Raw genomic sequence first — 25,203 nt, forward strand, 5'->3', positions numbered from 1 at the left:
GGTGTAGCAGGTATAATTATATAGGTAGTTATGATAAATATATATAAGTGCCTAAAATGTGATAGCTGTGCCCAAGAGCTGGAATAAAGTCTTCAGAGACCCTGCCAGGACCCTGAGTGCACTGGTGGCCCCCCCACCCTGAGCAGCCGCCCCTGGACCCCAAGTCTGGGTCAAGCCCATCCCTGGGCCTTTGCTCCTGTTCAGAGCAGTGCTGCAGGTGCTGTGCCTGCTCCCAGCCCTGCTCCTAGATTATTTGGATCTTCTGACCTGGTTTATGGACATGTCTTTGCCTGATGATCACTGGATGGGGCATGTTGCTTCTTGTCACAACCCTGCCCTGCTCACCTGGCGCGGGGGAAGAGAAGAGGCAAGAGAGACCGGTCATCCAGTCAAGTCAAGGGGGACTTGAACAAGCTCAGAAAAGCTTCAGACCTTGACAAAAAGAAGTGACAGCCCCTTTCTTCAGTGCTAGCCCTTAAAAAGGAAGATCAGAATAATTTGAAAATCCTTTGATGGCAGGCAGCCAAAGGTGCAGTGTGGGTTGTGCAGATGTCAGCTGTCAGTGCTGCTTGCCAGGGCTCTGCCAGGTAGCCTTTGCAAACAGCTTTGTGCTTCCACTGCCACCCAGCACTGAAATGTCCCCACCACACAACACATCTCTGATGGTCACTTTCTCTTTGTCCTGTTTTCTGTTGACTGATCTTCCCTTCAGGAAATCGATTTACCAGAAGCCTTTTCTGCTGTAAGGCAGGTATAAAACAGGGTCAAGTTAATCTTCTTCTATACTAGTAGATAACACAATACGGCTGTGACAGCTTACCTCTGGGATCTTTCATTAGTAATTGGATGACTGCATTTATTTTCATATAAATCTTTATGGCAAAAGTTTTTTGGTTATTGCTAGAAAAGCACTCCGCTGTGATCAAGGAAAATTGTAAATTGTATTGGATGAAATCTTTAAAAGCTTATCGATTTGTTAAGCTGCGATCCTCTTTCAGGTTGGAACCCACTTTAATTTTGTTTACTTGCATGTCAACAGAACAATCGTGTATTGATTAGTTCCTTTTAAATGAGAGACAGTGACCCACCTCCTCCATTGACTAAAGGCAGCAATATTTTAGATAGTTATGAAGCCACGCTTGCTGGTCAGACAACTTCAACTTTGTGTTTAGTTTAACCATTTGTTTTTGTACTGATGTGGCAGCTTGCAACAGTTGTGAGGAACAATTATTTTAGACATTACACAAAAACTCTTTGTAATCCCAAACTGACTATAAACTTAAATTAGTTTAAAAATGGATAATATTGATTTAAGTTTCTTTGGTTTCTTATTGATATAAATCAAAGTCATCTCTACCAACTTTATGATGGATACAGTGCAAGATAGGTGCAACCAGAGGGCAGTCTCAGGACTGATTTGGGAGAACGTGCCTATATCGCTTCAGATGGTGACATCACTCCGCACAACACAAGAGATGAAGCTCACTGCTTTCATCCTCTCCGGTGGCATGGTACTGCCATCTTGCTCACCTGTGCAAAACACAGGTCCTTAAAAGCTGATGAAATCTGAAAACTACCTGGTTTTGTCTTTTTTTTTTTCACATCAATGGCTTAGTTATTAACCTTCCTGGCTGCCTCTGGAAACCAAACCAGTATGTATATTTTTATGCTGTGCATTTCTGGGAATGTTCATCATCAACTACCAAACTGTTCTCAGATACTCGTTTCTGAGCTGCTCATGCTTATCCAGGCTGTTGACATGAGGAGATCTAACAGATACACATAGTCTATTGGTTTGACTTCTTTATATCTGAGATTTAAAAATCAAAACAATCTTGACACAGTGAATTTAATGATCTGATTTAATATACAGTCAAAAGAAAGGGAGGAATTAGGGGTTAGGTCTACACATGATAATCATACCACTTTAAGCAAATGTATTTCTAAACTGATTTAAATGGGAAGAGTCTTATGTAGACACTCTTAAATTGGCTTATATTAGCTTAGAAGCAGATAAGATTGATCAAACTGTTGGGCGCAAGCCGTTAGGTGCTTCTGGGGAGCCCCTGAGCTGCCTCTGGGATGGCATGACCTGAGCCAGAGCCTGCCTCCGCACCTCAGCCCTGCTCCCCGCCACCCCTGAAGCCCCCAACAATATGGCAGCCACAAATGTCACCAGTTCTGAAAGCTGCTGGTGAGGACCCTAATTTTGTGCATTTCTTCTGGCAGCCCTAGAGTCGGCTGAGCTCGTGGGATCAGGCAGGGAGACTGTGAATGGGACATACACCTTATGAGTAATGAAGGAAGCAGAGAGGAGTAAAATAACATCTCCCCAGTCCATCAGGATTTGGGAGAAACTAAATGAACACAGAAGTTTCCTTTTGTATAATTTTTAATGTTCAGTTTTAAAAGGCATTTGCACTACAGAGGTAGAGGACAGAGGAAATGAGATCCTCTTACAGGTAAAATAAAACCAAGACTTGGGTGCAAAAGAGCCCGAGTCTTCTATTTGGGCCAATCTTGTTACTTTTTTGTGAGATTCAATTTCTTCAAGTTTAATTTATGAGCATGCATCACTGTTTCTTGCATATGCTGGTCTCTTTTCTATGTGTTATTTCTTTCTTACAGCAATTTCTGATGGCCCAGTGACAAAAATCTGATCATTAGTATCATTCATTCCTTACAGAATCATCAGTTGGCTTTGCAGCCTGGACAGGTGCAGGAAACAGGACACACTGACTGTAAGTAAGATTTAATTTATTTTAGATATTCAAATGGATACTCTACCATTAAGACTCAGAAATATCCTCTTATTTCTAAAAGATGGTCATAGAACCAGGTTTGACATTAGAAACACAGATCGAAGCTTTCCTGAAAGACAAGCAAAGAAGGTCTCTCTCAGGACATCTTTTATCTGGCTGTAGCCCTGAGGTGTCGTTATTCTGCTCCAGAGGATGAGGTGCAAAGCAATCTCCTGCAGAACAGGATCTGGAGCGAATGTGGCCGTCTATTGCTCCTGCCATCTGCGTATTCTTCAGCAGAGCATTGTCCCTGGTCATCAAAGCATTGCTTAATACCCTTTACCTCAAGATCTCATCGCAGTATTTTCTTGACTAAGAATGTTTCATTTCGTTCCATCTGAAGAGTTAAAAAAAAAAAAAGCTGCCTCTGGCATAACTACCGCAACCCCAGGGCTCTGCTGTGTGTTTTGTACAGTGTCTTTCACATTTGTCTCTAGCAATTACTAAGAGGCTGATGAAAAGATTCATGCCCAGTTTCTGTAGATAGCTGCACAGAGTGCTACGTGTAAAATCATCTGGCTGACCTGCTGATCTGTATTACAGATAAGTTGTAAACTGTGTGCTGAGATAGCTGAAAAAGACAGAAATCAGAATGTTTAAAACAAAAAACAGACTTCTGTCGGCTTGCTTTTCAAACTCAGAAAAGTGGAGCACAAAATTTTTTTCAGCTTTTATTTACTTCAGGTTTTTAAAGATCATTAACATTTTTGTTCTGCGTGATAGAGCACTGTGCAGTGGAGTGCTTTGGACAAGCCTGCGGTGGATACAGCTCAGTAAATGGAAATTGCTAGAAGAATGCTTTTTCCCTAGCACTTGCCAGCTGAAAAACAAAAACCGATTCTTTGAGTGATGTAAACTAACGATGGCCTCTTGTTTTATATCACTTACAACACTGCATTCAATGTTATTTGTTTTACTTACAAACTCCCACAAAATGTTGCAATTCAACTCTAAAAATAGCAAATCGTTTTATTTATCCAACGGTTCAAAAGCTATTGTTTGCACAGCTCTTGTCAGAGCCACAGCCAATCCTTGCATCTTGAGGGAGATGGTTCCTTGGTTAAACTGGGGAACTGGCTGGAACGTGTGTGTTTTGGTGGTCTGCTCATCGTGGAGTGGACTGAGCTGTAGCGAGGTGATCTAATTTTAAAAAGTATTTGTGTGATAAAGGAGCAAGAAAAAGTGCTGAGTTTTTGTCAAAGCTGAAGACAGATTTCTGGAGTTGGTAGTGCACCTTTGCCTGTGTTTGACACTAAATTGAGTAGCTCTGTGTTTGTAGATTGAGGCACTGATCCTGCAATGTCTCTTGCAGACTGGCGTTGTATTCCCACAGAGACTTACTGACTTCAGTGGGACGCCAAAGAGGCAGAAAGTTTCAGATAAGCAGCCAAGACTGGGGCTTAGGAAAAACCACCCCTGTAAATGAGGAGTCCGTGTCTGTGAGTAGTATTACTGTTTCACATCATGCAGCACAGTATGGATGGACAGAAAAAAGGAAAATTTTGAGTCTGACTTTGATAGCAAAAACCAAAGAGATTCTGTCCTTGCAGCTTCCTATCACTAGAAATTTTGTCATATTTTTGTTTTTCTAGGTGTTCCTGTGAAGTAAACAAATTTTGTTCTAAAGGTTTTCTCAAAGTGCCACTACATGTACCTTTGTCAGAGGATAATTAAACTGCAGAACAGGGGGAGAGGGCATGAGAAATACAGCAGTGGTTAACCACAAAAATAGGAACAAGTTTGTAGGAATCTAGTTAGAAGTTGCACACATTTCTTGGCTTTACATTCAGGTGCTGCACAGAGTCAGGGGCTTTGGACTTGGGGAAAACCAGGTTTTTAAATTGAAAGTTCCAGATAGCTAGGTATTCTTTAAGGGGGAAAAAAAACATACCCTCCTTTCTAAAAACTGAGAATATACTTCAGGGTAGGTTTCTGCTTTCCAGTCCTGTGCTCAGATCACTCTGTCATGCCTGTCAGCAGTTCACTGACATTCACTGGGAATGGTTCCCAGTCTTCACTGTCAGGAAGATATGAAAAATAAATAGGCCCCATATCCTCTTTACTTCTAGATAATTTTGCAGTGTGGGGCTGTTATAAGTATCTTGTAACCAAATACATTCATTTTATCTGTATTTGTTATTCAGTTCTGACGTAAAGGGGAATTTTCAGTGTGGTGAGTTTGAATATTGAAAATGAATAATTTTCCAGTTATGAAAAGTAGTGAGAGACAGCAAGCTAGGGTATTAAAGATACGCTTTTCCTATCTGCAGTGCTTCAATTCTCAAATCATACCTTATAGGAGTTTGTAAAGACACCTGCCTTTTTTCCACCATATTACCGTTTCCACATAATTTCAGAGTAGGGGGTTATTCAGTAATGACATTCCTGTAAGAGATAAGCTCCAATGCCTGGCCCTGCACTTACACATGTAAGGATTTCCATATAACTTGGTTCCACCTCCTTTGCTAGGAGCAAGTGCAAAGGCTGCTAGCTATTTTTAAACCCAAATATCCTTCAAATCTTCTCTGCCCTTTTCAGTAATTTAGCCCCTGCTTCAGGAGGAGTTCAGTTCAGATTCAGTCTGTGCTGGATGGAAATCTTTGGCTTAATAATTAAGTTGAAAATGCAAGTCCTTCCAGCAGCATCCAGGTACAAGGGGACCTCAGTCTGTGTTGGAGGTGAGCTGGTTTTATACCACCATGCTTGACTTAGATTTCTGAAAGGGAGGGCTTTCAGTTTTCAGGGAGCTCGTGTGATGACGTGCCTGCACTCAGCTGCAAGCTGCAGTGACACTGCAATGGCTGAGGGGCGGCTGCTGGATCTTCGCAATGAGCTCATTCTCCCTGGAGGGAGCAGGATTTACAGTGCATCACCCAGCAACTGCAGCCTTCTTGTGAAATTCATCTTTAGCTTCTCCTCAGTTAGGCTGGTCTGATTCTTCACTTTGGGGGTGTGTACATGGTGAGCAGATTTTACTGTATGGTTGATTTTTTTTTTCTTTTTCTTCTCTGCCCTCTAAATGCTTCCCCGGACTGATTGATGAATCATTTCTCATCTGATTCCACTATTCAGAGGATAGAGATGGAAAATATAATCTTATGCAGCAGGGATGGATATTTTTTTTTTTAGCCTTTTGCAGCGTGAATCGTAAAAATCCTTTTAAATCTGTCTGCTAGGAACAGCCTACAGGTTTTAAAATGAAGTGCACTGCATACAAGGAATGGTACTATCCTCAGGTAAAGCAGACAAGCAGTGTGCATCATGATGGAGCATGCCTGTGAGGTTAGTTCCTGTATGTGTTTATGCATATATAAATATGTACATAATGTGTGCTATATATATCTCTCTATGTTACATATGAATCATCTACTACCTAAAGGCTTTGTATAATCCATTTTCAATGTCCTGTTTTGCATTCTAGGTTTGGGATTTTTTTTCCCCCTTAATACCTAGTTTCTCTTTGGTGTGACTAATAAACATAGCTCTGATTTTCAACAGCTTTGCTTTAGGATGCCAGCAAGCCCTTCGAAGATAATGTCTCTGCCTTTCATTGGTCAAGTGGGCTGCACCTTCCTGTTCCATTTATTTGTCAGGATCTTCATAGAGTCTCTGTCATATATCATTGAGTTGAAATGTCAGGGCCTGTAATTGTTGATAAATGTCCTCTGCAGCTGTGAATGTTGGTGTTTCAGGGTAACACAAGTTATGATGGATTACTGTAACAAAGTAATCTAGTTTCTGTGCGCACTGAGTAACTGATTTGGACATTTCCTATTTTCTGAACTCCAATGCATATACTGCGTATCTTGAGAACTGCTTCCTATTCTGTGCTGTTTAACCTGTTAGATTAAAAAAAGAAAGTTCATTTTTTTCCAGCTGTTTGCTCCCTTGGTGGTTTTAAATGTCATTTATCTCATCAAGATTTCTTTTCCTTTCAGTAAATGTGGCTGCACCTCTACTGACACTGTCTAAAATGCAGACAGAAATTAGAAAACAAATACATTGGAATCAGATTGACTTTTGTCTGTTATTTCTCACATCATGATACTTCCAGAGAAATGTGTGTAGTATAAAATAATAATTTACTGGCAGGAGACATTCACTGCTGTCAGTCTAGACTTGCAGCTCTCAGCTGACATACAGCATTCTTAAACTACCACCTATTCTACACTGTTTCTCTTCTCTGTATGTTTAAGTGCATGGTAGGTGCTTAAAGTATGCTCAGAAATGGAAAGTTTGGTGTAGGGGCTGTCTTAATACTTTACTTTTGCAGTGGACTTTCTGTCTATTTTGTATTGGCTCTTGTCGGCTTTCTGACTAGTAACTGCTTGTTCTTCACCTGGGAATATCAGACTGGTAGAAAGTTTAACTTTTGTAGTGGTGAATTAAAAGGCAAAAGACACTGGTATGAGGATACAAGAACACCTTGACTAGAGAAAGTTGTATTTCTCACTAGGGCCCTGATAGAAAAAATAGCACCCCATTTTAAGATGACTTTTAAGAATGTGCTCAAGGCCCATTGGTTGTCTTGAAAAATTCTAGTCTTGAATATATTTGTGGAACTGTGTGCCTATAAATCTTCCCCTTATTATATGCTCTGAAAGTGACAATTGTCAACACCTCCTACTTGGTAAAGTTTCAGAAAGTTTCCAAGTGCACTGACAATTTATATGAAGAATAAAACTTCACTTTTTTCCCCAAAATGCATCTCTGAAATATTACCTTTTATTGCAGATAACTCAAATTCAAAATAGTGTCAGCAAATGAATGTTAACAAGTGAAGGCCTTTTAACACTTTCCTTTAAAACATGTCTTCTAAGTTTATTACCTTCTCCAGTGCAGCTCTCCATGTATAATCAACAGCAGAGGTTCAGTTTAAATGCAAAAATTAAAAAAAAAAGGTTCTAAAAATTTTACACAAACCAATTGACTGGGGTGCAGGATTTGAACATAAAGCTATTCCATCCAACTACTCTGGTTGTGAGACTCTAACAGGACCGAGTAATTTTAAGACAGATAACAGCATTTGTACTAATATATGTTATGGCAAAAGCAGCCAAATATTAGCCAATACTTCAGACTTCCAAATTAAATCATTCCTGTAATCCTATCTTTATTTGACCACAACTGGCTAGTAGCATCTATCTGCACGCGAAGGAAAAGGGGAGCTTACTTGTCCCTAGAGCATCAAGTGTTGGCTATTATCAGTGGCAAAATACTAAGCAATTTCTACCAGCCATCTAACCAAGACAGGTAATTCCCTGATTTTCCTTTGGCACTTACAGCCAAGTGCTTTGTAGTCAAATAGACCTAAAACCCCAAAAGATCTCAGGAATTTAATATAGTTCTGTAGAAACTATTCTAATGGAGAATGATATCCTTGTAGACTTTTAAAAAACTATTCAGTTCAATGCAAATCCATGAATCATTATTTCCAGGAACACGTGATTAGGGATTTGTTATTCACTGATGATGCAGAATCAAGATGTAGGTTCAATAAATTCTATCTGTGTAGCTTCCTATATCCTCCAGCGTGACCCTCCCTTTTGTACTCCGTAAAAGCAGAGGTAGTGTCTGAGGAGAAATAGTTCGGAAAGGCTTGAGAAAATGTCTGGAGGACAAAATTTGTTTCCTCAAACACACACACAAGTGGCAGGGTGTGGAGTGTTGTCTTTCTTTAAGCCTAATAGATATCCTGTTGTGTGGCTTTTTTGAGTTATTCCACTGGTGCCACGGTCATTTGACCTTGACAAGGTCATGTACAAATGGGGACCTTATTTTTCATGGAGCTCGGGTGAAAAAAAGAGGCAGTTTAACATGCAGAATGTGTATTTTCTATCCTTTTAACTAATGTTTCTGGGTTCTCATTTTCTCCTCTTGTTGGTTCCAGGCTCAGCTGCCATTTCATAACACAGCTGGGATGCCTGGCTGCTTGGTGATGCTGGCTGCGGGTCTGAGATTCAAAGGAGGGCGATGCCCCCTGAGCTTTCCCAGACTAACTGGGATGAGGTGTCCCAGGATTAAGTGAAACCTGCATCTGGTCTGCAAAACTGCTGCCCAAATGATGTCAGATATTGCACAAGGCTGATTTTGTCATAGTTCATAGCCAGAATTTACTCTTCTGGAAGTAGGTTGGTATTGATTGCAAAGCAAACTGTTAGCTGTGCAAGACTGCTGTGGTGTGAGATGCTGTTCAGACTGGCCATCAGTCTGCGGCAATCCTGATTCCTCTATTTCAACCCTTTGAAAATCAGATAGATGGAATTGATTCACCTTGGGCTTTTAATACCAAAAAGACTTCTCATCTTTTTGCTGACTGCTCTGTTTTGTCTTGCATGACCCTTCGTTGCATAATACATGTGTCCCCTGGCACATACTGTAGGTAAAGAACAGCATTAATGAACTCCAGATGGCACTTACTATATTTTAATGGGATGTAAATCTGAAACAAACTCCGTATTAACGGTGTTTAATTAAAAAAGACATTGCACACAAAAGGCCTGATTCTGATGCCACCAAGTCAATGTCAGAAATCTTACTGACTTCAGGGACTCAGGATATGCCCAGAGGAAGAACCTTGCTAAATGACTCAAGTTTCTGAAGATTTACTGATTTGCGCTAACTTCTAGTAGGACTCTTACACTAATATTCCCATGGGCCTCCTGAAAAGTTTTTGCTACATTTTTCATTTTAAGTAACTCTACACTAAAAGAATTATTTCATTCATTTGCTATTGGATTACTTTTCTGGCTGCCTCCATAACAAATGAATTCTAGCCATGGTTTATTATAAGAATAGTTTGGATGAGGACAGTGCTTTTAAAGCAAATCTCTTGATGATACCCATTTGCACTTTGGTTTGCATGATGGTATGGTCTCAGCATCCACAATCTGGATTCCTTTTGGATAAAACTAAATCAAAAGGTGTTTTCCAACCAGTAACTGGTGCTCACGCCATAGAATAACACTAGATTTTGATGTTCCATCAAAATGTTCCATAATGTTGGCTTTTTATAGATACAGGGTTCATTCTTGTATGTGATATTTGCTTACTCTATCTGAAAAGAAATATCAGCAAAAAAAGTTAATGAGAAACTTGAAGGCATAGTAGAAATCTAATATAACCATCCAAAGCACGGATTTTTCTTTGCCTCAAAGGCTAAGTTTCAGATTTTCACATAAATAGGAAAAAAAGTTCCCTAAATACAGTTGATATGGTCATGTTTGTATGTTGAAGTAGACAGTAATTTATAGTCACAGCCTTTGTCACTTGGGAGAATTGCAGGAATTTGTGTACCACAATGTGATATCTGAATTTTGCCCTGGTTCAAAGACAGGAGGTAGCAAGTACCAAGTATTTGGTCCATAGCAGTAAATATCCATAGTGATTTATGAGATGCTTGTTGGCATTTTTATCTTTACATGTTGCTTGTGTTGTTAGCAAAATAAAATGATTAATCACAACTTATTATTTCATTATTGTCTAATTACTTCTTGCATGCTAGGAAAGGCCAGATTATCCTGACGGTATTTCTTGGGAAATGCTTTTTGTGTTGGATGGGAAGGCAGATTATATGTATGGTTCAGTTCAACAAAAAATGTCTAAGGGAGAATGTGGCAGAGTGTGGAGTACGTGGTTGTGAACACGCAGGTGCCAGGAGTGTAAGCAACCTCACTCATTGCTCAGCTCTTCCACCCACTTTCCACAAAGCCTTGCCCTGTCTGGAAAATGGGGGTGATACACTGAGCACGTTGAAGCTTGCTGACAGTAAACGTTATATGAGAGTGAGTCAGGTCTTGCTGCTGTGACTTGTGTGATGATCACTGGAAGTTTCAAGACCTCTAGTTTGCATTCAAAGAAAAGTCAGAGGAAGCTACAGGCAAAGGAAATATTTGCATGGAGTTAGCAAAGTAAAAATGCAAAGGGTCTTAAAGGAAAATTTATTAGCTTGATCTGTAATAATAATAATAAGTAAAAGGAAAACACACTGACTTAACAGTCAATATTAATCCATTTTATCTCAGATAATGCTTGCAGTTGTTAAAAGCCTTTTCTCTCCAATCAAAGCAGTATTGGGATTTCTAGTGTTTTGAATGGCTCCTTAAAAACGTACTTTACTGGTGGATCACAACTTTTTACTACATAAGCTATCTATTTTACCAGTTGTCCTTGAAGGCAACATTATTAATTTTGTTTGTGTAAACAAACATCTGATATTTCCACAAAGATGTTGGCTCGCAATGGCCATAACTCAGAGCGCTGCCAGGAGCCGCGGGAGACTTCCCTTTGCTCTAGTGGGTGCCTGCAGGTTCTGGACCTGGAGCGCTAAGGCAGTCTTGTCATGCCGGAGTGAATGATTTATTATTTATGTTCCTTGCAGAAGGATTCGTTATACATTTTGACACTTTCAGCTTTTACTTGTGTCTTCCTTTTTCTCAGTATTTTATGCAAGGCTTTATCAGGCGCTGTTTGGGTTTGCCCACAGAGGTTGTGAAGGGGGCAGGGAGAGGCTCGCTGTGCTTATTACCCCATCAGACACTGGGCTGTTCTGCTTCTGTACTTTTCACCTGCTGGCTTATTTTTTTCCTGCTCCAAAATATAGACTGTAAATTCATTTAGCACTTGTTGTTGAACAGCTTAAATAACCATGGGTTAGGTATTGAGAAAGACTCGTTCACTTTAAAAAGTATAGTAAAGGCTGGTTTTTATCTCCTGAGATCACAGATAGCAACATTTAGCAGCACAATTAGAGAAAAAACAAAACAAGTTCTTGAAACAAAGGGAGGTATTTTGGTTTAGTTGTCTCTCCTTTTCCCAAGCTTTCCTGAACACGTGGCTGGTTCCTGGATTTGCACATGCAGAAATTCCAATGCCACATACTGCACGTACCTGTTTATGAGATTCATAGGGACAAAACCATCATGGCCAAAGCTTTGGACTTTGCTGGTTTGCAAGCTTGTAGTGGAAGGGAAATCTCATTATGCTTAACTGCCTGTAGGATACATTCAGTCTTAGCAGGAGTTAAAAAACTAGTTCTTTGCTCACAGGTGCCCCTCATTACACTGTCAATTAGCCCAGCAGGCAGAGAAGTGCTGACCTGGTTTTAGGTAGAGCCTGGCAGGGGTGTCTGAGGGAGCTCTGCTAGGTAGCTCTTCCTAAACAGAGGCAATTTTGTTGCTTTCTTTGGTTTGGGATTCCTCCCCCCCACACTTACTAAAATATCTGTGTGTTGCTTAAGTCTGGCTTATGGTTTTGGCCTGATAAGATTTTATAATCACAAATTAAACAAAAATGTAGTGGAGAAGCAAGCAACCCAGAAAATGGGAATTACCACAGATTTGAAGAGGGATGGAAAAGAGAGGAATGCTTGATATGCTCCTGGAGTTGTGCTGTGTGAAGTAAGTGGTGGGTAAGGATGTCTGAACTGGCTGAGACAGGCAAAGCAGACAGTGCAGAGGATGGGGAGAGTAACTGAGTTTGTGTGTCAGGTTCATTGTCAAGAGTAGGAGCAGAAAAATATAACTATGCTCTTTTTCCCTCAAAGTTTTGTGTTTTGTTTTTTTTTTTAATTCTTATTTTGTTTGTTCAAAGGGAAAATCTGAAATAGGGAAGTGTGTGAAATTACTTTCTTCAGAAGTGCTGGGTTACCAGCAGGATGGCAGTAGATGGCCAGAATCAATTTGGTATTGACAGACATGGCACATCCAAACCCACAGGAGAGCAGGAAGATGAATAAAATCCTCAGAACACCCACAGGCAGCTGGAGCGAGCTCTGCTGCTGTGTAATGTGCCGCTCGGTAAACGACTTGTAAAAATTTGGGAAAAAGCTCTTAGCATAAAACTTTTTTCGCTCCCTTACTTGTAAAATACATACCATTGTGAGAATTTTTCTTTCTGCCAAAAGTTAAGCTGAGGTGGAGGAATCCCTATTGCCCTTCTATTAATGGCCTATGTTGTGAATACTGCTTTACCATGTGAAAGCCCCAGGACCACCTTGGGGATGGCAGAATGAGTTAATGCTGTACCTGGTGCACTGGTCAATGCAGGTGTGAGCAGCTATTGCTGGGCTGGTGTCTTCTTTGGGTAGAGCCTCTGCCATTGACAGCCTGGGAGAGCTGAGACTCCATAATCTTGACGGAAAGTCTGGATTTTGCTTGGGAGAAGGAAACTATAGGTGTTGTGCTTTTTCTTCTGTTTTCTCTCCATTATCACCATCTATATCTGGCACTAGAGAGAGGCACATATAGCAAGGGTATGAAGCAGGCCTTGGGGACAGGGGCTGGCCTTACAGCATGGCTTGTATTTGCTCTCCAATGTCTCTAGCAACCTCTCATAAGGAACATCAGGAGTGGAAAGCAAATTATCTTCATGGCCCACAGTGCATTCCCTTTCCTAGATAAGAAGTTGGGCATTTTCTGTGTGTCCAGAGTTCATGTGGAAGAAAAAGATGTAAGAAATTTATTCCATCAGCTAAAGCTAGAGGCTGGAGAGCCAAGATACTCAACAGGAGCAGACTTACACCAGCACTGCATGCTTTTGAAAAATCTGAAATGGCCCTGAACAAGGAAGACGCCTATTTATTGGTATTGGCAAGGGGCTGGGCATCAGCAACAGGTCCGGTTTAGTCGTCCATCTCAACATAATAATTGCTTTCCATGCCCCTGATGCTGTCAGAAATGTTTGGATCTATTTTACTGTAAGAGCAGTAACAGTTATGTGAGGGGGAAAAAGTTGCTGATTAACTCAGTGTTGTGAATAAACATGTGAAACTAAAGAAAAACAGGTGCTTCTACTAAAAATATCATTACTGTCATTTAAAAATAAGTCACTCAACTGCGTTTGACACTGAAGGATATTATACAGACATGAATATTTTTCTTCTGCTTATATTTCTGTGTCAATCAACAGTGGTATCAAGTAGTATCAGTCAGCTCAAGAGTAGATGTACCTCCTGGGAAGGAATGTCTACATAGAAATAGATGTACGCATAAATCTCCAAATCATGAGTGAAAGATAGGGAGCAAAAGATGCAAGGATTTGTTAAAACAACAGATGCATCTTTGGAACAGAGTTTGAAGGTATTACTGTATACCAGCACTAAATGAAACCAGGTAATTCAGTTACTAATAAAAACTGTCCTGGAAATTGTGAAATACATTGCTCCTGCCTCCAGCCAACCCTCGGGCTTAACACCTCATCTTTTTGTTTGCCTTAGCATCCATTATCTCTTTATCACTTCTTTAAATACCGTCTTTCTAGGAATGTATAGAGTAACTCTGGGTGTGATTTAAGAGCATTGGAAGTATCTTCTGTCTATCATCATTTTGACGCCTGTGTTGCAGTCCCCGTGTCTGTACTCTCAGCTCCAGGCACATCCTGTCAGGTATGGACATAACAGTTTCAAGGTGGGGCAGGCATTTTCAGTAGCACTTTCTTGAATAACTCAGGTTATGTAAGCATATGCCGAAATGGCCACCTCTGTGTGCCCCCAAATAGGTAACTCCAGCCGCCCCCAGTGTTGGGCTTTGCCTGTTTCAGCGGTGGCACGAACTTACTGACTGACTTGGCGCTGAAGCTGCTGATGGCCTCTCAGCTCTTGTTTATCGCCTCTTACTGTTAGTGACTTGCAGCATGAAGCCTGCTGCTGCGTTGCTGAGCTGCTGAGCATATGCCTGCATTGCATGTTTAACACAGTTACCAGCAGGATGAGCCATCGACTGATTATTGGGTTGTCTAAGTTTTACTGTCTCAGGCTTGCCTTGGTGCTGCAGTCATCCAACGCTGCTCTTCGAGCTGCGTGGGCTGAGCACATAACTAATTAATTAAAGAGTTAATTTTGAACAAAGCAACTGGATATTTAAAATTGTAGATCAGAACCCACTTCTAGGCGCGTAAACAAATGTAGAAGTAGCCTCAAGGCATAATTCGCTGGGGTTCCTGGGATAATTTTGTCTTTTGACCTTCTTGTAAAAATAATCTTTAGTGCTTGGATAATATGCTAAGGTGTTTAGTACTGGGTATGACCTGTATGCTTCCGATTGCTGTGATTGATTTATTAAGTAATGCCATACCAAAACCCAATTATTTTAATATATATTTATATATGCATACACACATATAGATATATATGAGTTTATATCTATATGAGCTCTCTATAAAAAGTATAAACTCTTTAGGAAAAGGGAAGTCAAACTGTACAAAAGAGAAACTAATTTTTTCTCACAAAGATTCCCACCCCCCTGCCCCCACTATGATCAACATTGAGGACCTGAAGTATTTTATCTTGTTAAGAGCAATAATTACTATTTTGCCCAAAGGACCTAGACATACACATCAGTTACATTCACTGATGTAAATGGGGACATTTCCTCACATGGAAAATAGGCAACAGACCCCTTTCCCCAGGTGAGCTCTTCAGGTGCAATAGGTGATAGCGTGCAGAAACTTGGATGCTATTTTAAAAAAATGCAACTTTTGTTTATTGGTGACTTTTCATAAAACTTAGCTTTGGTTCGCTCGCTCAAGGTTGTGATTATGAACATCACTTCATGCATGCTTATTTCGTGTCAATGTGACTCATCTACTTAAAGCAACATAAGTGCAAGCTTAGGTCCCTCAAGTTTCCTTAGAGTTTTGGATTCCAAACACTAGCTTGACTCACTTTGAGTCAAAATTTTGAGGCATTATTTCATGTTATTTACAGCCAAAATCAGTTTTATTACATCTAAATTTAGGCCATCAGTCATGCAGGTGGGATTAGTAGCAGTATTTGTTACAAAAATATAGTTATCTCATTACTGTTGTGTTTTGATATAGAAGTTCAAACCGGTTTCTGGATTTGGATTGTGTCCTGCCTACCACCTGTCTATAAAGTCTGTATTAAACGTCAGAAATCTGAAGGAAGTGGAAACCTGAATGGCCCCAACTTGCCTCTGGAGATTAGAATATTGCTTAATTTCCTTTACAACCTATAATGGTTTTAGGTTATTGTTTTCCAAAAATGCCTTTGTGCAGTAAATCATAAGCACTTTATGTTAGACTGCTTTTCAGAAATCTGTGACTATTTTAATTGCTGTCTCATTCACGAGAAGAGGACTAGAAAGGAGCTTTTAGAGCCAAAGCTGTATGTAAAATATGACGTTTGGCAGGCTTACAGTACCTCTTCATAAAGTTTAATTTGGATTCTAAAATATTTGTAAAATCCTCTCTGGGATATAGGTTTTGGGTTTGTTTGGGGTTTGTTTTGTTTTTTTTTAAAGCATTGTACCACATCTACTTTGAAGATGAAGCATGGAAATTTATTTTTAGCATTTGCTGCTAAGTCATCAGAGATGATAAAGGACAGAGAAGAACAAAATTTATAGGTCCCTTCTCTTTGGGAATAGCAGGAAAAAAACCCATCCTGCTTCCTGGTTGAGTAAGAAGCTTTCCTCTCCAAATCCCTCTTGAATTAGTTTGTTGGAGCTGACTAGGTTAGAGCAGGAAGAGATCCATTCCTCGTCCTGCCTGGGCTTTAGGCAACTGTTGGGTTTTTTGTGTTTCTTTTAAAAAAGAAATAAAGTGCAAATTGCATGTAGACTGTTCTGTGCTTTGTGGATTTGATCCTAACCTTGAGCTCCTCAGATGCAAGCTACTGCCACGCAGGATGATGGCATCATTCATGTGGTGGTGTGCCTGTGCCTCTGCTGCTCTGTGTCAGCTGCAGCATCAGGATCCAGCTGGTCTTGTAGACTTGCTGGGATCAGGTTGGATTTTTGTCTAGATTCTTTTGAGATTTTGGTTTTCCATAGAGGGATAGCCTATACTAACACATGACAATGAAAACTATTCGCTTAGTTAATGTACTGGCCCAACTGAAACATCTCAGAAATGTTTTTCCTTATTGGGAAACTTCTTTCTTCCTTTAAGCCCCTCCCAGGTAGAATGAAAACTTACCACCTGACACAAATGCATTCTTCTTGGAAGAAAATGTTTTAAAATAGGGCTTTTAAACTCTTGTTTTTAATTAAATGTAAGCAATTCTAAAAATTCAAATGTCATTCTAAAACATTTCATTTTTGACATCATCATTACAATTTTTTAATCTTAATATTTTGACTCAAATATTGAGAAATAAATCCATCATAAAAATTCTTCAGTCAGCAAAGTTCATCACAGTAGCTGTGTGCTCCAGATATTGCTTTTTGCGTATGGCCCTTTGAGATCTTACTGTAAATATAATTTACTGATCTGCAACAGAGTTACGGCCCTTCTGTTAAAAAAAAAATATAAATATGAAAAGAGAAAGCACAGGGCAGGGATGCAGTAGCAGTCTGCTACAAGACAGGCAGAAGACGGTCTGAAATAAAGCAAAGCACATCAAGGGCACGGCTGCGCGGGCAGCCCAGGCTCCATAGCAACTGCAGCTGCTCCCATCAGGAGGGATTCAAGTGTTCTGCTGGGCTTGGGGTTTTTTAAAGCTGCTGCGTGGGTAAGTTGTTCCTGAGCATGTATTTGTTTTCAAAATCTTGTTGGCTACAAGCCCATTTGCCAGCGAAGAAAGTAATCTTTTCTTTAAATCCAGTTAGCAACAGTGATGATATCACTGCAAATGGATTGAGCGAGTCTTGCTCAGCCTTCGCAGATCATGTCGGCTGGGCTGTGTCTTCCAAATAATTCCACTGGGGAGGAACACGGCGCGTGCAGCGGCTTCTCGTCCAGTGGGGAAGGATGGGGTCTATTTGAGTCTGGGGATTTGAAGTATGAGGTGGGGAAAGAAGGAATAGAAATTCCCCACTGGCAGTAAGGCACAAATACTTGTGTTTTCAAAGGCCTGTGGTAAAACTTATTTTCTTTTTCCTTTCATATGGCTGTATGCTAAAAAGTTGTCAGTGTGGGTCAAACAAAAAAAATTTTTTTTCACCTTAACCTGTGCTATAAAGAGAAGCAGGAAGAGAAGAAGGGTGAGACAAGGCAAACTTTGATCACAGAAAATGTCTATTTAGCTCAAAACAAGATATTTTCTTTCAGATATTATACCAAAAACAAAGCAGTGGAAATCAGGAGCCAGACTGCATACAAAATCAACGAGGAAGAAATAGAGATGTTACAGCCTTTCCTCCTTTTCTCCCCCCCTTTCAGAGACATTGCCGTAGTTAGTGTATAATTAGGGTGAATCTGGTGGGATTCTCTACATGTGGGAAGATTCAGACAGGTGCCTCCCAGTGCTTTGAAGGAAGGCCAGTGTGTTGACCAGCTGTGATCAGAAACTTTTGCAGCAGGAGGACAGCCAAGTGGGCAGAACAGGCTGCCCAGAGAGCTTGTGCGGTGTCTTTGGGGGTCTCAAGTCTTGCTATTTTAAATTGTGATTCTGTAGCACTTCAGGCTGATATTGATTTTTTTTTTAATTTTTTTTTTTTTAATTCAAATACTCACCTTATGGTCTCCTGCATGCCATGAAAATTTTATTTTTCTGTTTTCTTACTCATTCACCCATTTAATCCATTCTAAAGCTTTCAATTATACCTTTTATTTCTCATTTTACACCGGTGACTGAATCAGCTCTGGGCCAGTGTTTCTATCTGCACAGTTGTTTAGATCTATAGATGTTGGTGACGGAACCAGTGGAAGATTTACTGTAGCACAGCGCTCCCAGCCAGCACTTCTCCTCCCAGTAAGGTCCCATCATCACCAACAGGCACCTCTTGTTTTTCTTATTGCAAAATGACACTCATAAGTACGAGACCTGTGGCAGTGCACCTGTACGTGGCTTTTGGAATGTTCTCCATGATAGTGTGCTGGTGTGGACAGATGCTCCTCAAAGGCTTCCTGCTACCCCCCTTTTGTGGTGGTCTTCGTGCCCTGTGGCACTGGTGTGTCATCTCTGACACAGTGTTGGATGTGGGTCACGGGGAGAAAGGGCCAACTTTGGAAATACTCACTCCCAGCGGTGGGCAGGACCCAGCCCCAGGGCAGCAGCAGAAGGCTTGGAAATCCACGGGTCTCGGGGGGGTTGTGAAATTGTCCTTGTTGCTTTTTACCCCACATCCCTCAACCATGGGCTATCCCATGGTACCTACGGAGTCAAGGCCCTTTAATAGAAGAAATATTTGAAGTTCTTACTGGTAAACACCTCCCAAACTATAGCTGATGATCTTTTAATGGTTTAAACAGATTTATGGCTGTGGATAGATGTAAAAATTGTATACTTATCTTTTCTGCACCAATTTTTGACTGCTGCTGGAGTACTCTGTATCTCAAAAGCCTGATGGTCAGAAGTTTTGTAACCCTGAAGACTTTATTAAATCCATGGAGATTTGCAGGGTGTGATTGGGATTCAGTTGTACTAGCAGTGGAAGAAAAACAAGAAAATCCTTGTACGTAAATGACATCCACATTCTTGCTTCTAATTAAAAATTGAAGGGAAAGACTTTATGTAGTTAAAGTACATGTTTGCTAATTTGTCACAGGCTGAACTTTCAAACACTTCTTGGTTAGATGCTTCTGGAAGTAAACTTTCAGCTTTCATTCTCCATAGTAACAGGCTAATCATTCATCTGAACAATTACACTTACTCATGGTTTTAAATTCCAAGGGCCAGGTCTCAGGGAGTGGACAGGGCTCCCCCCCTGGTAGTGGTGGAAGCAGGGCTTAGGCTGCGGGCACCCCTGCCCCACAGGCACTTCCCAATCTCCCTGCACTGAGCATCATCCGCAAAACCTGGCAGTGATCCCCTGCCTGCAGCACCCAGAGCTGAACGGGGCTGGACCTGAAGCCTTTGCTTTCTGTCTTGCACTTGCTTTTGTGAGTTATTAGCAAATAGAGTTTATAGTGGCAGTGACAACATCTTGCTTATCTTTGTTTTAAAGTGAGATAGTAAAAAAAAATGTTGGAAAATAACCCTGGGGAAGAAAAAAAAGTCAGTCAGTTCTCAATTATCTGGTGTAATGGGGAACTGGGACATTTTGGGTAAGGAAAAGAAGTTTGTAGGATCAATACAGTGGTGCTGGGAGCACCCCAGATCCTGCCCGGGAGCTGCCATGGGTTCATGGGGCTCAGAGGAGCCCTATGCGTCCCATACAGCAGCATCCTGTTGGCAGGGACCATAGAGGGAGAGGAAAACAAATATGAGATGGATGGTTATTGGGTTTGTGTCTCAGACCTGATGAATGGCTGGCACTGGAGCTGGCCTGGAGCTGTGGATGTTCAGCATTTCTGGAGACAGTTCATCGTACCAGAATGCATGTTGCCATATGTTGCCTAATGACAAGCTAGGCTGCTTAGGTTAGTGTAAGAGATGGGATTTTACATAGGAAAAGGCTTAGGATTTTAAAAAGTTGATTACCTTTTTTGTTCCTGAGCTGTTGGAGTTCACAGTTTCTTAACAGAGAGCACCACAGGTTGCACAGCTGGGGCAATACACCCTGTACCTGCAGCACTGCCAAGGTACTGCCACCTTACGTAGGCTCAGCCTAATGGAGAGCAATCTCAGTCTGCACAGTCGCCCCAAATCCTACACGGAGATTTCCATGCATAGTTTCTCCGTGGTTTCGGCAGTGCAGAGCAGAGGGAGGCAGCGGGGTCTGGCCTGTGAGCAGGGGCTGTGGTTGGGGTGAAGAGCTCTTTGCCCACGCACCCTGTTGCCCTGCCACGTGCCAGGGCTTGTGCCCAGCCCACCCACGGGTACGAGGTGACCACCGACCCTCCAGCTGATCTGTATCTGTGGATGGGCCAGAGGGATGCTTTCAGTGGGCAGAGATGACAGTGCAGGAACGGAGGCAGCTGCCTTGCTCCCAGGGTGCTTCCCACCTCTGCCAGCCTGCCTCGGGGCTCCTTGGGCAAGAGGCTGTTCTGCCGAGCTTCAGCTGCATCGCAGATGCTCGCAGATCTAAGGATGTCTGACTAGGAGCAGCATAACTCCTAGGCTAATAATAAGACGCCACCTTTTTTTTTAAATACAGTGTAGATAGAGGTTGGGAATTTTTTCTTTCTCGCTCAGCCTGATTCCCATGCAGGCTTGCAATTGATTTTTCCCCAAAGATACTGTTTCCTGTTGTCATAATGTAACCCGATGGGGAAGGTTCAGTGGAAATATCTCAGGAGAGACTGGCAGAGAAGTGGATCCAGGAAGCAGATCCTCCCCGTAATACTGGCACGGTTTGGTAAGTTCCATCTGAAAAATAAAAAGCTGCTCCCTTTGCTGAGTCACAGCCCCCTCGGAGCTGGAGCTGTGACAAGCTGGGAGACACACACTGCTGGAGTTGAAGCAAAGGTGAGGAAAGGCTGTCCAGAATCCTTATCGAGTGCATTTCTTGTCTGAAATTATTTCTTCAACCTCATTAAAGTATATTGTAAGTTTAATTCAGTCTGTAGAATTGTACAGTTACATTCCTGTCTTGCAGGACGTTGGGTTGCATGGCTCTTCTAAGGCAAATGCTGGGCAAATCACGGTGGTAGCTCCTTCCCTCTCTGAAGGCAGAGTGCAGTCCTGCATCAGGAAACGGGCTGTGGCTGTCACTGCTCTTGAGGGACTTGTTCTGGATGCAGCACTGCATCTTCCCATATCCCTTGGCATGGGCGTTAGCGCTGCAGGTCAGGGAAGCCCGTACCTGCCAGGGTGGGGAACAGGAGGGGCAGTGGCACACAGAGTGGATCTGCTGGGAAGGAGGTGGCCAGCATGACTGGAAAGCTTTCTTCTTGATGGAAAGGGAAATTCTGCTTGTTTTCCTCCCACAGATTGAATGGTGAGGTGGTGGGTAGCCAGGTGCATTGCTTCCTCCACTGCTTATATATACCTTGCGGTAAAGCAGCTAACGATTTTCTGTTTGAGCGGCCTCTCTTAGTGTCCCGAGTCTATTCTGCTTTCCTCATGTTTATAAACCTCTCTGTAGCCAAAGCCTGGTACTTTTCCAGGCTTTGCACTGTTGTTGATTTGCTGGAGTTGTAACAGCTTTATTTATACGTGCTTCTATACCATGGTTCAGATGCACAATCAAAGATTGTTTGCTTTCTGAAGCTTTTCATCTTCTTAACTCTACAAAGCTGGTGTCAAATAGAGAGAACAAGTCTATATGGGGAGGAGGGAGTTACGGTTGTTGGAGGAAGGTTTTCTTACAACGGAGAAGCTGCAGGTAGTACAGGGACACAAGAGCACTCACTGATCACCATTAAAATGTAGTATTTGACATTTGTAAGTAATTCTGGTTTTGTTGAAATGCTGCTAAAGTATATATTATCTAGGCAAAAAAAAATCTTTGGCTATTATTTCAAATATATACATGGACATTTAATTCGTGGTCACTTTACTTGTAAATTACAGGTTTGTATTTTAAGAATATTTCAAAAGCAAATATTAAACTTAAGATGCTACGACTGAATATATGTTTTCCATGTACTTTTTAATAGGTTTTTAAAAAGTAAACAAAAAGCTCAGCAATATATTTAGGGGTTGTGATTTTGCTGCTGCATGGGTAATCAGCCAAGTTCAAACTTCCTATCCGCTGCACAGGATGCTGTAGCGTGAGCTGATGTCCCCCCAGGGCAGGACCAGAAGTTGCCATCCTGTGTGTGCATCAGCACAGGAGGTGGCAGAGACATGTTGGGCTTCTGCATTTTGCAGGCAGAAGAGTAGCAAGGCTGTAACCCATCCAGGCCCAGAGCGAGTGTTTGGAAAAGCAAACAAACTTTGCTGTGGCTACTGCACCGTGGAAACCTGCACCTCTACTCTTTCTTCCAGATCTTGTAGATTATAATCTGCAGTTTTGTCCCACCAGCTCCACTTGTATTCCCCAGACAGGTCTCTGCCTGGCCTCCAAGACTGGTCATGGTGGAATGCAGTGCATCTCCTGTGCCTGCCCATCAGCATTGCTGGGCTCTTGTGCTTGGCCTGTGCCTGCTCCCCTCTGCCAAGCTGGTGCTGCCCCGCTGCTGATGCCTCTGCTCCTGGCCCCCTTTCCCTCATCCTTGAGCCCCTGGGCTCCTTTTCCTCTCCTCCTTGCCCAGGTGGGTCTACTCCTAGGCTGTCTCACCAGGATATCTGTCCTGTTCCGCTGGCTTTTACACAAAGCAAGATGAAAGAAGAAACTGTGATTTCAATACAGAAATTAAAAAATAGTAAACCAGAAGGGCAAATATTCTCATTACATGGAAAGGCCAAGACACATTGTTGTTTCAGACTTAACACCTGGCCTCACCCTGCCTGATGCAGTTTGTGCAAGGAAAGTCTGAATCTAAACAGGGAGTATGGTGCTGCTGCATGGGGCAGAGGTCACACACTGCTTTGTACTGGGAACCATGACCTTCTCTGAAAGTTCATTGAAGACAAGTAGTTCATTGGTATTATTTCCTAGCGGGGTTTGTTGTTGGTTTGTTGTATTTTTTTTTTTAAAACAGCTGATCAATTTTAGCAAAAGCAAAGGCAGAGCAGTGTGTAGGGACTGACCTGAAGCTACCCACTGTTGGAGCAGCTGGGAATGGTATTGTGGAAAGGGCGTGTGGAGCTTGCAGTGGAAAGGGTGTATGGAGCTTGGGGTGGACAGGTCCGCATGGCCTGACAGCGTCTGTGTCATGGGGGTGCACTCTCCTTCCCATTCTGTGGGGCTGTTATGTTCATAATATGACATTTTTTATTTTATTGTGCCCACTGACAGGGAGGGGATTTTGTCACTGACTTCAGTAGGAACAGGATCATAATTTTAATTATACTGCAATAGCAAACAGTTGTCAAGGAAAAAATAGTGTCTTGGATGTAGTGTACATATTCTTTATAGCCATGTAAATATTTTAATTCTTTCCTAATTATAGCCTGATTCAGGACAATATTGAGGTAAACTTCTGAGCTTGATTCTGTGCACATGGTGCTCCTTTCTGTCAGCCTGTCAAAACAAAATGGGCTTAAAATACATGTAAACTGTGTTCATATTCACATTCTCCCCTCCATCATGGAGCTCCATGGCCCAAAAGTGAAATGTGCATCCAGCCTATACTTGGGCCCAACATTTGAGATTTTAGTACTGTTGTGGTTTAACCTGGCAGGCTTAAAGTACAAACATTTTTAAATGCTGTGCTGAGTGTCAACACTTGTTTGAATCTGGATGGGGAACTCTGAGGTGATGTCGGTGCCAGTTGGAGGCCAGAAAAGCAAGCAGTCCAACCCAACTGCAGCTGGAATGCTCCTGTGCTGCTGGACAACACAAAGAAGATGTAATGTAATGTTTCTTCTGTTGGGTGATTTAATTGAATACAAGTTTAAAAACAGATGTAGAGACATGTTAGCTCTGTAATGCGTGCTTGATGCGAGCTAGGATTAAGGTGAGACATTACCAGAAATTAGGACAATCTCACTGTACTCCTCATTGCACTGTGGTTAGACTGTCAAGCTCCACAGTCCTATTTACAGGCTGTAATAAAGCAGAATATTACCCTGCACGGGCTCCGCAGACTGAGAGTCAACTTGGGTCAGAGGGGCCATCGTCCATCCACGCACATTGGAGCTGAACGGGGGGTGATCGTGCTTCACCCGTGATGGGTGAGAAGTAGAATTAAGAGTGAAATGATAATCCTGATTGAAACAATGAGGGAGGCTGCAGATGGAGCACCTTGATGAGCTTTGCGTTCAGAATTATTTTCTGGAGAACTCTTGGTTATGTAGGGAGAATGCTTTAAAGAAGTGAAGCAATGTGGAAGTTCGTGGTGTGCGATATGAAATGGAAGATTCATCTTTCCACTGGGAAAATCATGTGACTAGCTTCTGTCAATGCCCCGCAGGGTGGCTTCTTGCTCTTGCATTAGTGTGAAAAAGTAAATGAAACATCCTTTTCGCCTACACAATATCAATCATTTTATAACTCTGTTTAATATCGCTTAAAAAAAAAAATCACAGATCCTGATTCTTTTATTACCTGGTTGTACCTATTATGTTTCTTTTAGATGAATATGAGTGTAATAATGAGTACCTACCACTTACCTTTCTGCAACATTATAATGCTTTTCATCTTATTGCCCATCTCCTGCTATTACAATCTAATATCTTATTTAGCTAGCTGTGTACACAACAGATGTCCTCAATGATGACTTGATCTTTCCTTCTAAATCTCTGTGTGCAGGATATGTCAAATTGTATTTTTAAATATAGATTATCTTGTACTTTCCCATATTGAGTTTCATGTTGCTTAGCTACCTAATTTTCTAGTTTGAGGTTATTATTTTATTTTTTCTTCCTTTTTCTTATTTTATATTCCTCTCTCACTTTGATTGACCTAAATAATCCTCTATTACCAGCAGACTTTGATATCCTACCCTTTACTCTTTTTTACAGGTCACTAGCAGAATATCAAACACTGCCAGCCCCAGCTCTGGTCCTTGGAGCTCGCAGCTGTGAATCTCCCCATTTTAGTAGTAATTCCTCCTTTGTTTCTATCCCCCA

At 41.6% G+C, this 25,203-nt stretch overlaps 1 protein-coding gene across 23 annotated transcripts in view; it reads left to right on the top strand.

Moving 5' to 3' along the window:
* Positions 1-5,645: 5,645 nt before the first annotated feature.
* JAKMIP3 (Janus kinase and microtubule interacting protein 3) overlaps positions 5,646-25,203 on the top strand; it is a 94,192-nt gene continuing 74,634 nt past the window's right edge. For 21 of the 23 annotated variants that reach the window (XM_076339256.1, XM_076339254.1, XM_076339250.1 and 18 more), the window contains exon 1: positions 5,646-5,762. The gene's annotated coding sequence lies outside the window, so the exon portion shown is untranslated. Of the gene's footprint in view, positions 5,763-5,860; positions 6,084-21,012; positions 21,052-25,203 lie in introns of those variants that run through there. The other 2 variants (XM_076339255.1, XM_076339253.1) reach the window with 2 other exon arrangements.

Source organism: Aptenodytes patagonicus, chromosome 5 (assembly GCF_965638725.1).
Source record: "Aptenodytes patagonicus chromosome 5, bAptPat1.pri.cur, whole genome shotgun sequence".
NCBI lineage: Eukaryota > Metazoa > Chordata > Aves > Sphenisciformes > Spheniscidae > Aptenodytes > Aptenodytes patagonicus.